Source organism: Apus apus, unplaced genomic scaffold, assembly GCF_020740795.1.
Source record: "Apus apus isolate bApuApu2 unplaced genomic scaffold, bApuApu2.pri.cur manual_scaffold_41_ctg1, whole genome shotgun sequence".
Taxonomy (NCBI): domain Eukaryota; kingdom Metazoa; phylum Chordata; class Aves; order Apodiformes; family Apodidae; genus Apus; species Apus apus.
The window spans coordinates 8692-24456 of record NW_026248852.1 but is presented as its reverse complement, the minus strand read 5'-3'; the positions used below and the strand labels follow the sequence as shown (position 1 = coordinate 24456).

At 50.3% G+C, this 15765-nt stretch overlaps 1 pseudogene; it reads left to right on the top strand.

Moving 5' to 3' along the window:
* The first annotated feature begins 5555 nt into the window (after positions 1-5555).
* LOC127396254 (histone acetyltransferase KAT7-like) lies at positions 5556-15318 on the top strand (annotated as a pseudogene).
* Positions 15319-15765: the final 447 nt, after the last annotated feature.

Sequence of the window (15765 nt, the reverse complement as noted above, 5' to 3'; positions counted from 1 at the left end):
GCCACCTGCACCTGCAGAGGCCTCTGTCTGTCTGTAGAGCTCCCAGGTCCCTTTCAGCAAGGTGCTCCCCAGCCACACTGATCCTGGCCTGTACCAGCCTCCTGGGTTCTTCCCACCCAGGTGCAGGACTTTGTGCTTCTCCTTGTTACCCTTCATCTGTTTTCTCCCCTCACTACAAGAAGGACATTGAGGTGCTGGAACGTGTCCAGAGGAGAGCAACCAAGCTGGTGAAGGCTCTGTAGAACAAGTCCTGTGAGGAGAAGCTTGGGGAGCTGGGGTTACCTAGTTTGGAGGAGGCTGAGGGGAGACCTCATTGCCCTGTCAAAGTACCTGAAAGGATATTTTAGGGAGGTGGGTGTCGGCCTCTTCTCCCAAGTGAGTAACAACAGGACCAGAGGAAATGGCCTGAAGCTGTGGCAGGGGAGGTTTGCATTGGATGTCAGGAAGAGTTTCTATCCTGAAAGAGTGGTCAGGCACTGGAACAGCCTGCCCAGGGAGATGGATGAGTCCCCATCCTTGGAGGGATTCAAGAAACGTGTAGATGTGGCACTTCAGGACATGCTCTAGTGGGCATGTTGGGTGTAGTTGTGTTGTGTTTAGTTGGGTTTTTTATTTGGCTTGGGTTGGGTTTTGTGGGGGTTTGTTGCTTGTTTTTGGTTTTTTCCTCCTTCTGGGTGGACAGTTGGGCTCGGTGATCTTGGAGGTTTTTTCCACCCATGATGATCCTGTGATTCTGTGACTGTGAAGACAATCAAGGAGTGATTGTTTCCAGTGCACTAACTCAAACCAGATGACTTGAGGAATGGCAGAACAGTTGGTGTTGGTAGGGACCTCTGGAGATCCCTTAGTCCCCCTCACTGCCAAACCCACTCCAGCTAACATGCCTCAAGGGCAGCAGGCTCTGCTGAGCAGTGGCTGCTCCTGGATGTCTTGTCTTGCTGCTCTGACTCCTCACAAGACGATGGGTCCCATCAGCACCTGCATGTGTCCCTGTGCACCCAGAGCTGTCAGCTGCAAGCTCCAGTCTGGGAGGGGCCTTTCCTGCTGCAGGGCCCTGCAGCCCCATCCCAGAGCCCAGGTGAGGAATGTGGTGATGCCAAGTGCTCTCACAGCTGGGGCACATCTGGAGCAGGGCTCCAGGTGCAGTCACAGACTGGTGCCCAGTGAGACCCCACCAGGAACATCTGCTCTTTGTGTGACACGAAGGCCAGAGAGGGATGCTGTGCAGGAGCCAGATGCCACACCAGTGAATTCAAATACATGGGTTGCATCTGATTTAAATGACAAACAACACAAAATCAGGACAAGATGGATAATTCATGTTGAGTAAATTGGTGTTTCAGTTTGGTATGTATGTTTGTGTCTCTGTGTATTTATGTCTAATGATGTTAATCAATATATTGCAAAGCATGACAGCTTAAAGAGCCAGAGACATCCTGGTGACAGGACCAGGCCTGATCAACCTGCTACTGGACTCCGGAGGAGCTACTTTGTGACCGCTGTGGGACTGATCACCCCATGGCCTAAACAAGGTGCTCTGTAATATTGTCTCCTTCTATACCTGCCTTTGAGTTGTTGTTTGCAAAATATTATCTTGGATGGAAATAATTCAGAACATTATTACAGAACTCACTGAAGTGACAAGAACTTGATTCAAATTTGGGAATTCCCTAAATAATCTATTTTTTTTTTCTTTTTCCAATAGAATTGAAAATTGAGTTTGTGTTAAAATAACTGCAATTATTCTATTCCTAATCTTGTATCCGTGTGTAGCTGGTGTGTGGCCTTCCTGAATGAACTGTGCTCGAGCAAGACGACTTCACTCAAGATTCCCACTGATCGAGTCTGATACTGCAGCTGGGATTCAAGGGTGAATGATAATATAAATGCTCTCTTCTGGTTCAATAATAACCATTGAACAATCTGATGACTGCCAAAAATAACAAGAGTTTGACATGTTGATAAGAATGTGGTTTAGACTAGATGATTGGTAAATCTAAGTGTTTTCAATGTGTGTATAACTTATTTGTTAAAACTAGTACTAATTAGTGATCATAGAGCTTTTGAAGATATGTTAGATTGTTAGACATGTGATTGTATATACTTATACTATATGGGAATTGTTCCCTTGTTCATACATATGTGTATTCCAGCCAACACCCATGGAGGGTGAGGATCAAATGTGGAGGAGAAGGATTTGGGCAGGAATCCAGATATAATATACATTTATGCACATAAAACTTAACTTTACACCTTGCTGCCTTAAAAGCCACGGGGTGAGATGTGGGAAACTGTTCTTTTCTTCCCCACATCAGTCTAAACAAAATGCCTTTTCAGCCAGCAAAGGCCTCTCCTGATTATCCCCAGCTAAGGGACTAAACCAGACTTGCTTCTCAAGGACAACTGAACCCAAAACAACAGCTGTGGCCCGGGACAGAAAGGATGGGCGACAAGCCACCCTGTGCCCCTGGCAGTCACCGCCCTAACGTGGGGCTGATGGACGCTCGTTGGCTCTGGACAGTGACACTGACTGGACAGGTGGGTCAGGGGGTATCAAAGGGGCGAGGGCAGCAGGTGGGCCCTTCCCTCCTCCCTGAGGCCCGTTCGGACGCTTTCTGCCTGGGACACCCCCCTGCTGCGGACACTGGTGCTGGGACCCTGCCTGCCTGCCTGCCCCGGGTCCAGCCTGAGCCTCAGCGCCGAGCGTGCCGGGGTCCCGAGCCCTGGGGTCGGGGCCGGAGCCCCCTCCCCGTGTTGCTGCCGCTGGAGGGGAAACCAGCGGCCGCTGCACCCGCTGCCGAGAGGCTGCCCCTCCGACACCACGGACCTGCCGTCCTGCCTGGCCAGAAGGGGCCACCGACCAACCCTGCCGCTGGGAACGGAGCCTGGGGACAGGCTGGGGGTGACACGACCTCAAACACACACACACACACACACACACACACACTCCTCTCCTCACACTCGCACACTCAGCACAACTTCTCCAGCAGGACAGTCGGGTTTCATTCCCTTCCCCCTCCTCCCTTTGCTCCTTAACCCTCTCCCTCAAAAGCTCAGGACCTCTTGCATTGCCTCCCTAAAGGACACTTTCTCACTACACACATATTGATATCCCTGGTAGCCATTCACACCTGCATTGTCCCTAAACATCATCCCTCGGTTTGTGTTAACCCTTAATAAACCGATCAGTTTGTGGAGCAAACCTTGGCTTCAGAGGCAATTTCTGAGCGTGGTGGGGTGGGGGTGCTTTCTAACTCCCCCCCTGAAATACGGCCCCGTGGTGGCCGTTCCTCCGTGAGAGGCAGCGCCGCGTGTGACCCTCGGGCTCATTCACAAACCCCTCCACATCGGGAGGGGCAGTCGCAAAAGGATCCTGACAGCCGGGAGCCCCCGGTACCAGCTTGTGACATGTGATATCATAATGGATGATGTCATAGTTGGTGATGTCATAATGGTGACGTCATAATGGGTGATGTCATAATGGGTGATGTCATAATGGGTGTCATCATAGTTGGTGACGTCATTATGTGCTGAGGTCCAGTTTCCATGGCAAGCCGGGAAAAAACATGACACACCAGTATGATGTAGATTCAGTCCATGTTTATTAGGCTGCGTGCAGATTATATAGTCTTAGGACAGAGTGTACGCCACCCACGTGTGTTGCCTTTCGTGAAAGGCGTGACGACCTGGTTCAAGAACGGCACGGCGGCCAACCCCAGGCCGCTCGGTCCATCAGCTCACAGACACCAATGTGGTGGATGGCAAATGGCGTTTATTAGTGTTTACCGCGGTGTTTATATGAGTTAGGTCTGTGGTGTCACTTCCGTCTGCTTACATCGTGAACTAAGTGCTATTGGCTATTAGGAGAGGGGCCTTATCTTTCCGTACAGCGCGAAATCTTCCGGCTGCCGGACCCTAACTACCCACACCCGGGCTCTGCCCCACACATCCCTGCATGTGGTGCTGCTGCCCCACGGCGGCCTGGCAGGCGGTGGCCGAGCCCCACGGCCGGCCTGGTGGCACCAGGTGGCACCCAGTGACACCCAGTGTCACCCAGTGAGTCTGTAGGCGGGGCTAAGGCAGCAATCAGCCAATCAGACTCGTTCCTCTCCCAGTGGCTCAGCACAAGCCCCGCCCCCTCTGGCCTCCTCCAATCAGGTGAGGCACCATGTGGGCGTGGCCACCGGAGGGGGAGGGGCTATGGGGGTCACATCAGGGTGGGCCCAGTGACTCCCAGTAGCCCCCCCGTGACTCCCAGTCTCTCTCAGTCCCTCCCAGTTCATCGATTATCTCCCAGTTCCCCCCCTCCCAGTATCCCCAAGTCACACCAGTGTTCCCAGTTCCCCCAGACCCCTGGTACCCCTGATCTCCCCATCCCCTCCCAACACCTCCCAGCATCCCTTCAGTGTATCCCAGTACCCCAGTGCTCCCAGCATCCCTCCAGTCTATCCCAGTACTTCAGTGCTCCCTGTCCTCTGCCCCCCATCCCTGCCAAATGTTCCCCAGTGCCCTCCCAGTATCCCCCCACTCCTCCTAGAGCTTCCCAGTATCCTCCCAGAGCCCACCAGTCACCCCTGTGACCCTGGTGCTCCCAGTTCCCCCCACCACCCTCCTGTACACCCCCAACCCCCACTGCCCCTCCCAGTTGTCTCCACTGCCCTCTCAGTATCCTCCCAGTGCTCTCCCAGATAACAGCCCCAAATCCCCTCCCTGCCACATCAAACACCCTTTACATTCACCTCAGCTTTCACCTGACCTGTCATTGTTTTCATTCTCTACTGTCCATTGGAAAACAAGGGTGCAAAGCCCAGCTCAAGGTGACTCTGGACCAGCCCGTGTCAGGGCAGGGTCAGGCTTCCCCTGGCCCTTCTGGATTGGAGGGTCGAGCTGGTTCCCTGGCTGCTCCTGGGGAGAACTTGGCTTGTCCAAGATGCTCCTGGGCAACCAAAGGATCTCATCTCTTTCCCAAGCTCACTTCCCTGCAGCCACTGCCAAGGGAACAGCTCCAGCAGGGAGCACAGGCTGGCAGCAAAGCCCAGGGCTTGGAGCAGGACTCCAGAACGTGGGCAGAACCTGCTCCATCAACGCTGCCCTGCAGGGCCTGACCTGCACCCCCCTCTGCCCAACTACCTGCTCTGGGGAGCACAGCCCAGGTCCTGCATCCAGAGCTTCTTCCACCTCACCTTGGGACATCCTCCCTCATCTCCCACCCCAGTCGCTGCAGGTGCTTTGACATGTTTTCTTACCCGTTGCAGGACAGAACGACTCCCTTCTTCTCTCTCAGGCACAGGAGATATTCCAGGCTGGACAGGCAGGACGGCGCCCTCATCTTCCTGCTGTGCCCTCTCGACGCCACGCACAGCTGCTCTGCCTGAGAGAAGAGGCTGAGCACAAGCAAATCACCTTCTCCCTCTTCCCCAGCCCTTGGGGCTCTCGAGGGGCTCCCACCAGGGAAAACCTGGGACCTGGCTTTTCAGAGAAAGCAAAGCTCCTGGAGGAGAGAACTCCCTGCCTGCCCATTGCTTCCCAGCTGGGACATGTCTTCTCCCCCAGCCATGGCCCATCAGCCATGGGAGGGCTCCTTGCAGGCCAGCGACGAGCAGGGGGACCGGATGGACCCCCCGTCTGTGGAGCTTCCTGGTGCCCACCCACCTCCCAGCTCTCCAGGCACAGGCCTGTTCACAGCATGTCCAGCTGCTGAGGGCAGGACCAGCCCAGGGGCAGGGGGACCCAGGTCTCCTTCCCCAGGCCCTGGTGCCATCTCCCACCTGCTGCTGCTGTGCAGGCCTCCAGCAGAGCCCTCCTGGCTGCAGCAGAGCTCCTGGAGCAGCCGCAGCTCAGGGACCTTCTGCAGAGCAGAGAGAGGGAGGGCTGGAACCCAGCCCGTGCAGACCCTCCAGTGCAGCCCAGGCCTGCCCTCCAGGCTCTCCCACTGCCTCCCAGCCCAGACCCGTGCCCCCCAAACCCTCCTGCCCGCACCAAGGACACCCCCCAGGCCTCTCCCGCTCCCGGACAGGAGCTCGAAGGGCAGGGGGGTCAGTCAGGAGGCGCCAGGAGCTGACGGAGCTTCTTCTCCAGGAAAGGCGGAGAGACCTGGGGCGTCTCAGCCCGGAGAGGAGCTGGTGGTGACTCCTGCCGCTCCCGCCTCCTCCTGCCGCCTGCCCAGGGCAGCCCCGGGCAGCCAATCACAGGCAGCGGCGCCTCAGGGAGGGCGGGAGCCGGACCCCTGGCGGCCAATCACAGCCCGCAGCTCCTCAGGGCACAGACTGACAGCCCTCCCGCCCAATGGCGGCGAAGCCCTGAGCAGCTCTAAAGCGGGTTCTTGCTTGGGCTGGGGATCAGTCCTGCAGACACAGCCCGGCAGGGAAGGGCAACACGCGTTTGTGCACTTAAACATACACGTGTGTTTCTTGTCTGAGAGGGGGGCGGGATTATACAGAGTGATTCCCTGAATTCATGATGATATTTAAATCATTTCCCCGGAGTCATTAACATCAAGCTACACCCCTCCCCATGTGCACTGCCTCTCGGGGCCGTGGGCAGGGGTCTCTGGGAGGAAGGCTCGTGGTCTGTGCTGAGCTGGGTCCTGTTGTTCCTCATGCTGACAGGCTGGCTGATGTACCAGTGAATCCTGCTGCTTGGGCTCTGCGGGAGACACAGCCCAGTTCAACACAGCCCTTGTGACCAGCAGGAACAGGTTCTACTCTTCAGCACCATCTGGGTTTGGCCAGTTTAGCCCTGAAGTCTCTAACTCGGCTGGATTCCTGCTTGCTGGGAGGAGGAGGAGCTGCTTGCTGGGAGGAGGAGGAGCTGCTCCTGTGGAGCCCTTTTCCAGGTGCGGGTTTCCCGCCCCAAGGGCAGGAGGTCGCTGTGTGCAGGAAGGGGAGCAGCTCCTGGCCGCGCCGGGCGCCTTCCCTGCTGCTGGGGAACCTGAGGGCCGTGCAGGTGGGTCCAGCTGGTCCCAGCAGGTGAGGGGTGGGCGTCTCCACAGCCACCCCCAGGCCTCTGTGATGCAGGGCCTGTTGCCCGGACACCGCTGTGATGGGTCTGCATGGGGACCAGGGTCCTGGAGCTGCTGGGGAACATCTGCCTGTCCAGCTGGTGCAGCTGGAGGTGCAGCAGAGGAGCCGTGGGGCCTGCAGAGAGCAGAGCCTGGAGCAGCCCAGCAGAGCCACCCTGCTCCAGCAGCAGGACATCCTGGAGGAGAGGCAGCTTCAGCAGCAGGGTGAGCAGTGGCATTTCTCCCTGGTGCAGTCTGTGCAGCTCAGTGTCAGATCCAAGCAGGTGGGTGCCAAGGAGGACACAGGTGGGGGCAGGGCAGGGTGATGGAGCCTCCCTCTGCCTGGAGTCAGCTGCTGCTCTGCAGAGCTGCAGCCCCATCATCTCCTGCATCCCTGCCCCAGCAGCCACTGCTGGCAGGTCCCCAGCAGGCATCTGGTGGTGGGAGCCAGGCTGCCTTTGCCATCGTTCCTGTGCTCTCCTTCCAGGTCTGCAAGGCGAGCTTGAACCTGCACCAGCCAGAGATCACAGGCAGGGAAATCCTGAAGGCTGCCACGGGCAAACAGGACACGTTGGAGTGGCTGGAAGGGGCTGTGGGTCCCAGCAAGTGCCCCACGGGCAGTGTCACCCGGTGCTGGATGACGTCATAGTGGGTGACATCATAGTTGGTGACGTTGAAACAAAAATTCAGAGCTTCCAAACCCACTGCTTTCTAACACTCTTCACCGCAGTGGGAGGCTGGTGCGGCTGGGTAAGGATTCCGAGATCAAGACCCAATAACAACAACCAAGCTGTTATTGAGCAGGCATTCTTTATTGCAGTGCTGGGCAGCACTGGGGATCCTCCACCATGAGTGCTCCAACGAGTCAGTGAAACACCCCTACTAATATATACCAAAAACATGCATATTCAGTTCCATGTCAATGAGTCCCCAGAATTCTTTTACATAGTCATTTTATTTCCTGGAATTGGCTATCTTTGTAATTATGCCTGGTCCAGGGTCTCCTGTGGGGGTCTTTGTTGATTCTAGTCCTTTGTCGTCTTTGTCCTGTCTCTGTCCTGGTCCTGTCTCCAGTCTCCTGCTGGTAGATTGCCCAGGTGGGTCAGAATCCACATCAGTGTGTCTGTAGGCTGCCAGGGTCTTAGAAGACTTGATGTTATCACAACCTCCAGGATGCTTGGCATAGTTGACTGATAGTTTCACAAAGCACCTTGTTTTAAAAGCAACCCTTAGTACAGCAAATTCATTACTTTAGTAAACTTTTATGAGGCTATATTTCTATTGAATTTACTAACAAATATTTTATGATGTATCAATCGCCCCTTTTCTTTAAACTTTGATCTAGAATCTTTGTAAAGGAATTTACATTCTATTTCATTACTTTAGGCAAGGCCCAAATTCTTAAAGTCAGTTTCTTTAGCTTATACCATAAAAGGCAATTAATGACTGTCAGTATAATCACAAACATCAATAGTATCAAAAGTGGGTGAATTAAAACATCCCAGCTTCTTTCTGCAGAGAATGATTATGCTGACAAGATATCCCACCTATGATGGGCAGTTTCAGATTCAATTTGACTAGACAGACCAATAAGTTTGTCTTTGGCTATTACTGTTTTAATGTTAGACTCAGCCAAGGTTTTATTCTGCTTCCTTAAATGCTCTCAAAGTTCTTGAGACTGGTTCAATGTCTCATTTAATTTCCCCCAAGATAAGCTTGCATGACTTACATTCAAGCTTTCATAGTGCCAAAACATTGCCAGCTTTTCCTCTGTATATGCAAAAGTAAGTATGTTTGTCCGTGCCAGGTTAAATGGGTTATATTCCTGAGACACCCTACAAGCAGGGTAGTCATTCCATATTCTTAAACTACTGATTGTTAGTTCAATAGGGAGGGCTTGATCCCACCCTAAATGTATTTATCAAATGATTAGCCTCTTCCACTTGCCCACTTGTTTGCAGGTGGTAAGCTGTGTACAATTTCCAATTAATTTCTAAGAATTTACTAACTTGCTGAACCACTTGTGACACAATGTGTGTTGCCCTATCAGAGGAGATCACCTCTGGCACTCCAAGCCTAGGAATAATTTATTTCAATAAAATTTTTGTGACTTCTCAGGCCTTGTTGATTCTACAGGGGAAGGCTTCAGGCCATCCTGAAATGGCCTGAATATCCCTGCCCTTTCTAGGGAATTCTGAAAAATCTGCCAGTTTTGGCCTGGAACATTCCCTTTATCAATACTTCCAAATTTTATTTGATTCTCCACCTTTGGATTTTTTGTTTATTATTATTTTTTTTAAACAGATTTCACATCTATCAACCATACTCTTCACAGTTTGAAACTGATTCCTAGCTACTATTTGTTTTGTGAGAGAATTGTACAAAGCTCCAGTTCCCCAGTGTGTCTTGTCATGCTCTGCTTTTACCAGTTTCCATAACACCCTGAAAGGAACCACTATTCTGTTATCTCTCAATTTTGCCCAACCTGTTGATTCAATCTCTGCTTCCACATCTTTGATTAATTTAAGATCCCTTTCATCATAATTAACTGAATCAGGTAGTGTCAAAGTTTTCTCAGGAAATCAGACTTAATACCTCACCTTGTTCCGCTGCCCTTTTTGCCTCATATTCTGCCAATTTATTTCCCACCTCCTGGGCAGTGTTACCTTTCTGGTGTCCTTTGCAGTGCATAGTAGCAACGGCTGAAGGCAATTGTACAGTCTCCAAAAGTCTCAGAATCATGTCAGCATGCTTGATGTGTTTTCCTAGGGCCGTCAAAATTCCTTATTCCTTCCAAATAGCTCCGTGAGTGAGAACTACACCAAAGCCATGTCTTGAATCTGTCCAGATATTCACTCTTAGACCTTTAGCAAGCTCCAGTGCTCTCACTAGAGCAATTATTTCAGCTTGCTGTGCAGATGTATCCTTAGGGAGGGACTTTGCTTCTACCACTCGATCCCTGGTGGTTACAGCATATCCTGCCATGCGGACTCATCTTTTACAAAACTGCTCCCGTCGGTGTACCAAGTGTATTCAGCTTCCTCCAGTGGTTCCTCCTTCAAGTCAGATCTGCTTGCATACACTGTCTCTATAGTCTCTATGCAGTCATGTGTGATGGCTTCCATTTCCTGCTTTTCACTCAGAAAAGAAGCAGGATTAATGATGGCAGATGTAATAATTTCAACATCATCTTGTTCCATTAGGACTGCATGGTACTTCAGGAACCTTGATGGTGAGAGCAAATACCCCCCCTTTTTGTCCCAGAACAGAGGTTACTGCATGGGAAGTATGCACAACCATCTTTTGTCCCAAAGTGAACTTCCAGGCTTCTTGAATATTCAGAACAACGGCAGCCACTGCCCGAAGGCATCCTGGCCATCCTTTACTAATTGTATCCAGTTGTTTGGAGATGTGTGCGACTGCTCGCTTATAGGGACCCAGCTTCTGGGCTAGAATTCCCAAAGCCACCCCTTGCTTTTCATATGAGAACAGCCAGAAGGGCTTGGTTATGTCTGGCCCACCCAAAGCTGGTGCCCTCATTAGCTCTTGTTTCAATTCTTTGAATGCCCTCCTGTCTGGAATGAGACAACTAAGCAGGAGTTTGGCTTTCCCAGCCATCCTATAACATTCTCAGCTAAAAAAAGCTGCAAGATCCAACAGCTTGGTAGCATCGTGGCAGCAAAATCTCCTGTTATTTTATTGCTCCAGGAGCACAGACAAACCTATGGCAACACTAGGGAACCTCTCCTTGAAAACCTGACCAGTGAGTATGACTTGGAGCTTTTCCGGAGAGCACAAGCACGGGCATCTGAGGACGTGGTGAGACTTGTGACTCCTATTATACCTGATAGCAAAGGTCTTTGTTAGGAATGTGAAGGCTTCCTGGGTGTTGTTGTTCAGGTAGAATCAGAGTTTGCAAGAAGGGCAGCTCCAGCCCAGCCAAGTCAGCAAAGCTGCTGTAGGGGTAACATTGGAGTGCTGAAAGCACACAGCTGGAGTGAAGCTTTTGCAGTGAGAATGGAGGAATAATTAGTAACTCCCATTTAGCAGGTGTTTATTTTCAGTGAAAGAAAAGACAGCCTCAGCTGCTGAAAGGATGGCTAAGGAGTGTTGGCAACAGAACCCATCCTGACAGTAGCCAGTGACTGTGGAGTGGAGGCTGAGGCTTCTGTAGGTGCTTTGCAAAGCCACCTTCCACCTCCAGAGATGAACCAAAAGGCACTTTGATGCTTACCAGTAGCAATTGCATCTGGGATATCTGAGGCAGAGCATTAGGCTGTATCCTCTATCTGCAAATTAGGAAATAAGCTTGAAGTGGCAAGGAGCTTCCATTGCTTCCATGACAAGAAGAGGATAACCCTAGTGTTGGCATGCTGCCAAGCACTGATTTTTGTGACATTTCCTGATGTCAGTAACTACTGCTTGTGGACAGGGCTCAGACTGAGGCTGATCAAGGAGAGGTCTGTGGGAGGGACTGTTAGACATGGTCACATTGAAAGATGACTTTTTACAGTCATTGTAGTAAGAGGACAAGGGAGGATGGATTAAAACTGGGGGAGAGAAGATTTAGGTGATACATGAGGAGGAAACTGTTTTCTCTGAGGGTGGTGAGACCCTGGCCCAGGCTGCCCAGGGAAGCTGTGGCTGCCCCATCCCTGGCAGTGTTGAAGGGCAGGTTGGATGGGGCTTGGAGCAGCCTGGGCTGGTGGGAGGTGTCCCTGCCCATGCAGGGGGGTTGGATCTAGATGATCTTGAAGGTCCCTTCCAACCCAAACCAGTCTGGGATTCTGTGAATTTAGAAGACTTGAAGTAAATTCTTTTCCTTGAGGGAAACAAATACGACCTTCCCACCAACCTCCCTTGTTTTTGTTTTTGTTGGGTTTTTTGTTTGTTTGTTTGTTTTTTTGTTTTGTTTTTTTTTAAATAGTCCTCCATTTTTCCCATTCCCAGGAAAAGCTGCGGCTCCAGGGCCAGATCACAGAAGGCAGCAACATGATTAAAACCATCGCGTTTGGCCGCTACGAGCTGGACACCTGGTACCACTCCCCCTACCCAGAGGAGTATGCTCGCCTGGGCCGTCTCTACATGTGTGAATTCTGCCTCAAGTACAGGAAGAGCCAGACAATACTTCGCAGGCACATGGTGAGGGCTGGGGCAGAGCTGATCCCCCTGCCTTACACCTGCTATCAGCATCTCCACTGAAAGCATTCCTGGTGTTATCTCCGCTTTAGGAGACCCGTGTGTTTCCTGGTATATCCAGGAGCTGGTAAATTTTTTCCACCCTGAAAACGCCGTCCCCCTGTCGTTGTTTTCCTGTCATAGGCAAAATGTGTTTGGAAACACCCACCGGGTGATGAAATCTACTGGAAAGTCTCCATCTCAGTGTTTGAAGTGGATGGGCAGAAGAACAAGGTAAGGAACTGCCATCCTCAGGCCAGTCTGGAGTGGCTTTCAGATGTGCTGGGCACTCCTTTCCTGTAGAGAAGCAGGACACAAGTGGCCCTTTCTCCCTCTAGTTGTAGAAAAACTAGAGTCAGATCTGTCCACACTTGCAGTTTTGTTTGTGTTTTCCTTGTGGTTATTCCTCAGCCACGTTGTGCTCCAGCAGTTCCACCTCTTGGCTCATACAGTGCTTGGACATGTGTGTCAAGATCCTGTACTGCAGGGTAGGGGGAAGATTTCTGTGCTCAGCCTCAGTGGGTTGTGCTGCCCACCTCCCATTCCCTGTGGATACTAGGACAGCTCGGGGTTAGTGTGTGAACCAGCCTCCTGTTGGTGAGGGTGACCTCCTTAGCCCTGAGTTGAAGGGCAGAACATGGATCTGCAGCTGCACATTCAGTGCTGGGCAGCAGCACCCTGTGTGTCCTGCCTCTGGTTGTGTCTGCTCTTGGGAGGCTTCAGAGGAAGGAACAAAGAAACAAATGCAAATGCTAAATTTTGCACTGCGGGAAGCTGGGAGGAGGCTTTTCAAGTGACCAGAGATAACCTTGAAGCAGAGGATTAACACAGTACAGTGCAAGCAAGCAGAGATCCAACCTTCTGCTTCCTTCACCGAGTGGTATCAGATACCACAGATGTGGTATCTGGGGAGTTAAGAGATTGATATCACAGACGTCAATTCCCACCCTTAAGGAAGCTGGGCTTATCAAGTTTCATCACAAATGGAATTGTTTCCTGGCCTAGCTGCTTTGTGTGAAAGACTGTACCTCATTTCTCAGATCATTCAGAATTTTCTTGTCATTTGCCATGGTTTTGTCCACTCTCCGGTGTCTCACTGTAATAAACAGATGTATTCTACTCTCCTTCTGCTTCTAGATCTACTGTCAAAAGCTGTGTCTGCTGGCAAAACTTTTCTTGGACCATAAAACACTGTATTATGATGTTGAACCCTTCCTCTTCTATGTCATGACAGAAGCTGACAACACTGGCTGTCACCTGATAGGTTATTTCTCCAAGGTTAGTTGAACATCCATACACACCCAGGCACAACTCCATGGCCAGCTATCCTAGGCTTAAAGTTGTGCACCAAACACCCAATGTAATGGCTAATCAAGCAAGACACTAAGCCAGGTTGGTAGCTGAAGGATGATTGTGTGACTTGTTGTTAGGCAGGTTTTTCTGCTGTTGCTCCTTTCACCTTGTATTGCATCAGTTGCACAGGCTTGTTCAGGCTGCTGGGGTGATGATATCCCCATTGTTTGTACAGATCAAGACCTGTTAATCTCTCCTCTCTCTCCCATTTTTTTTACCAGAATAATTCTTTTCTCAGCTACAATGTTTCTTGTATCCTGACAATGCCCCAGTACGTGAGGCAAGGTTATGGCAAGATGCTCATTGACTTCAGTAAGTATGGAGAGAGAAATCCTGGAGGCATGATAAATCTAATATATCTACGGTTGTGGCTGAGCAGGCTTCATTCTAGCTGCTTTCTCTGTGTGCTAAAGAGGGTAGCAGTCAGGAGAGAGTAGTTTAGGAAGGATAAATGTTGGGTTTTTTTTTTTTTCCTTTGCAGGCTATTTGCTTTCTAAAGTAGAAGAAAAAGTTGGCTCTCCAGAACGTCCTCTGTCTGATTTAGGGCTCGTCAGCTACAGGAGCTACTGGAAGGAAGTTCTTCTTCGTTACCTGCATAATTTCTAAGGAAAAGAGATTTCTATCCAAGGTATGCTTCCCAGGGAAAAGGTTTGCAGTGAGTGGGTTCAGGAACATCCCCCTGCATCTCATTCATTCATCTTCCTTAAAGATGGGGCAGGTCATGCTTCACTCATGGAGATGTTTGTGTAGCAGCAGAGCTGGAGGAATATTCCTATAATTGGATATGGCTGCTTTCCAGTCCTGCCACCACTAAAGATAAGTCAGCTTGAAGAGTATAAAACTATATAATGGCTTATTCTTTAAAAAAAATACATTTAAAATATTCAGACTTTATCCCTCTGTAGATTAGAATAATTTAATTTTCTAATTAAAACTTGAATTTTAAATAGGAAGATGGCTCCACTGAGAGGCTTTCTGATGCTGTGGGAAAACGTTGAGACTATTTGAACTTCTTTAATAGTATTTCTATGATGATGGCACCAAGGAGTGTGCAGCATCTCCCAGACATGTCAGGGTAGTTCTGAAGGGTGAAAGGCTGCAAGTCAGACAGCCAGAGCAGGTACCTCCTCAGCATGTGCAGGGCATTTTGTGTGCATCCCTTCCAAAGGAGTTGCCTGAAACTTGGAGGTGACAAGTAACAATTACAGGCTATTGCAGGGGAATCTGTGTCTGTTCTAACATAAAGTGCTGCTGGTTTGCAGAAATCAGCCAGGAGACTGCAGTGCATCCTGTTGACATTGTTAGCACCTTGCAGGCACTTCAGATGCTCAAGTACTGGAAGGGAAAACACCTGGTCCTGAAAAGACAGGTAAGATTTGTGGTGGCTATTTCTGCATATTTTTTTTGTTTCCTTGTATTTAGCTGTTTAATTCAGATGAACTCATTGACATCAGTGTTTCCTTTGTGTTGTGCTGGACTTTCCAGTCTTTTGGTTCTAGCCGAGGGGGAACACTGTAGTTTTCAAATGCAGTAACTGATCAAATATGATGTGAACATCCAAAGTGAGTCTTCAGTAGTGAAGAACATGGTGCACTGACTTTCCTTTTCTCACGTGTGGAATAACTTTGCTCGGTGTAAGTGGCTTTTTAGGGAACATGGATCAATATTCCCATTGTGCTCCTCCTCATGCCTGCCCTTTATTGGGCAAATGGTTGACATAGAAGTGAACTGAATCAATGGAATCTTGAATGAGTCCTGTTTGTACCCTGTTTAGACATGAGACAAGTGGTTTATAAGTCCCCAAGTATGGCACCTCTCTTTTGTTCTTCCCTCCCTGAGACTTCACTTGGTTGCTAAAAGCAGCTGATCAGTGGGATTGGAAGGGCCTGGAGAAAGCTCTGCAGAGGAAAAGTTATTTTTGTCATGTTGAGCAGTTAGGAGGCTGGTCACCTTCAGGCTTGTGGACTTGGCTGTGTGCTGTTGTACCTTGGATAATTGTCCAGTGTGGATCGTGTTTTTTAACCTGCCCTTTCATGCTCTTTCCCTTAGGATCTGATTGATGAATGGAGAGCCAAAGAGGCTAAAAGATCCAACAGCAATAATATAATGGATCCCAGCTGATTGAAATGGACAAGTTCTCTTCCATCAGTGACTTCATAACGGGTGACGTCATAATGGGTGACATCATAATTGGTGTCATAATGGGTGATGTCATAATGGATTATGTCATAATT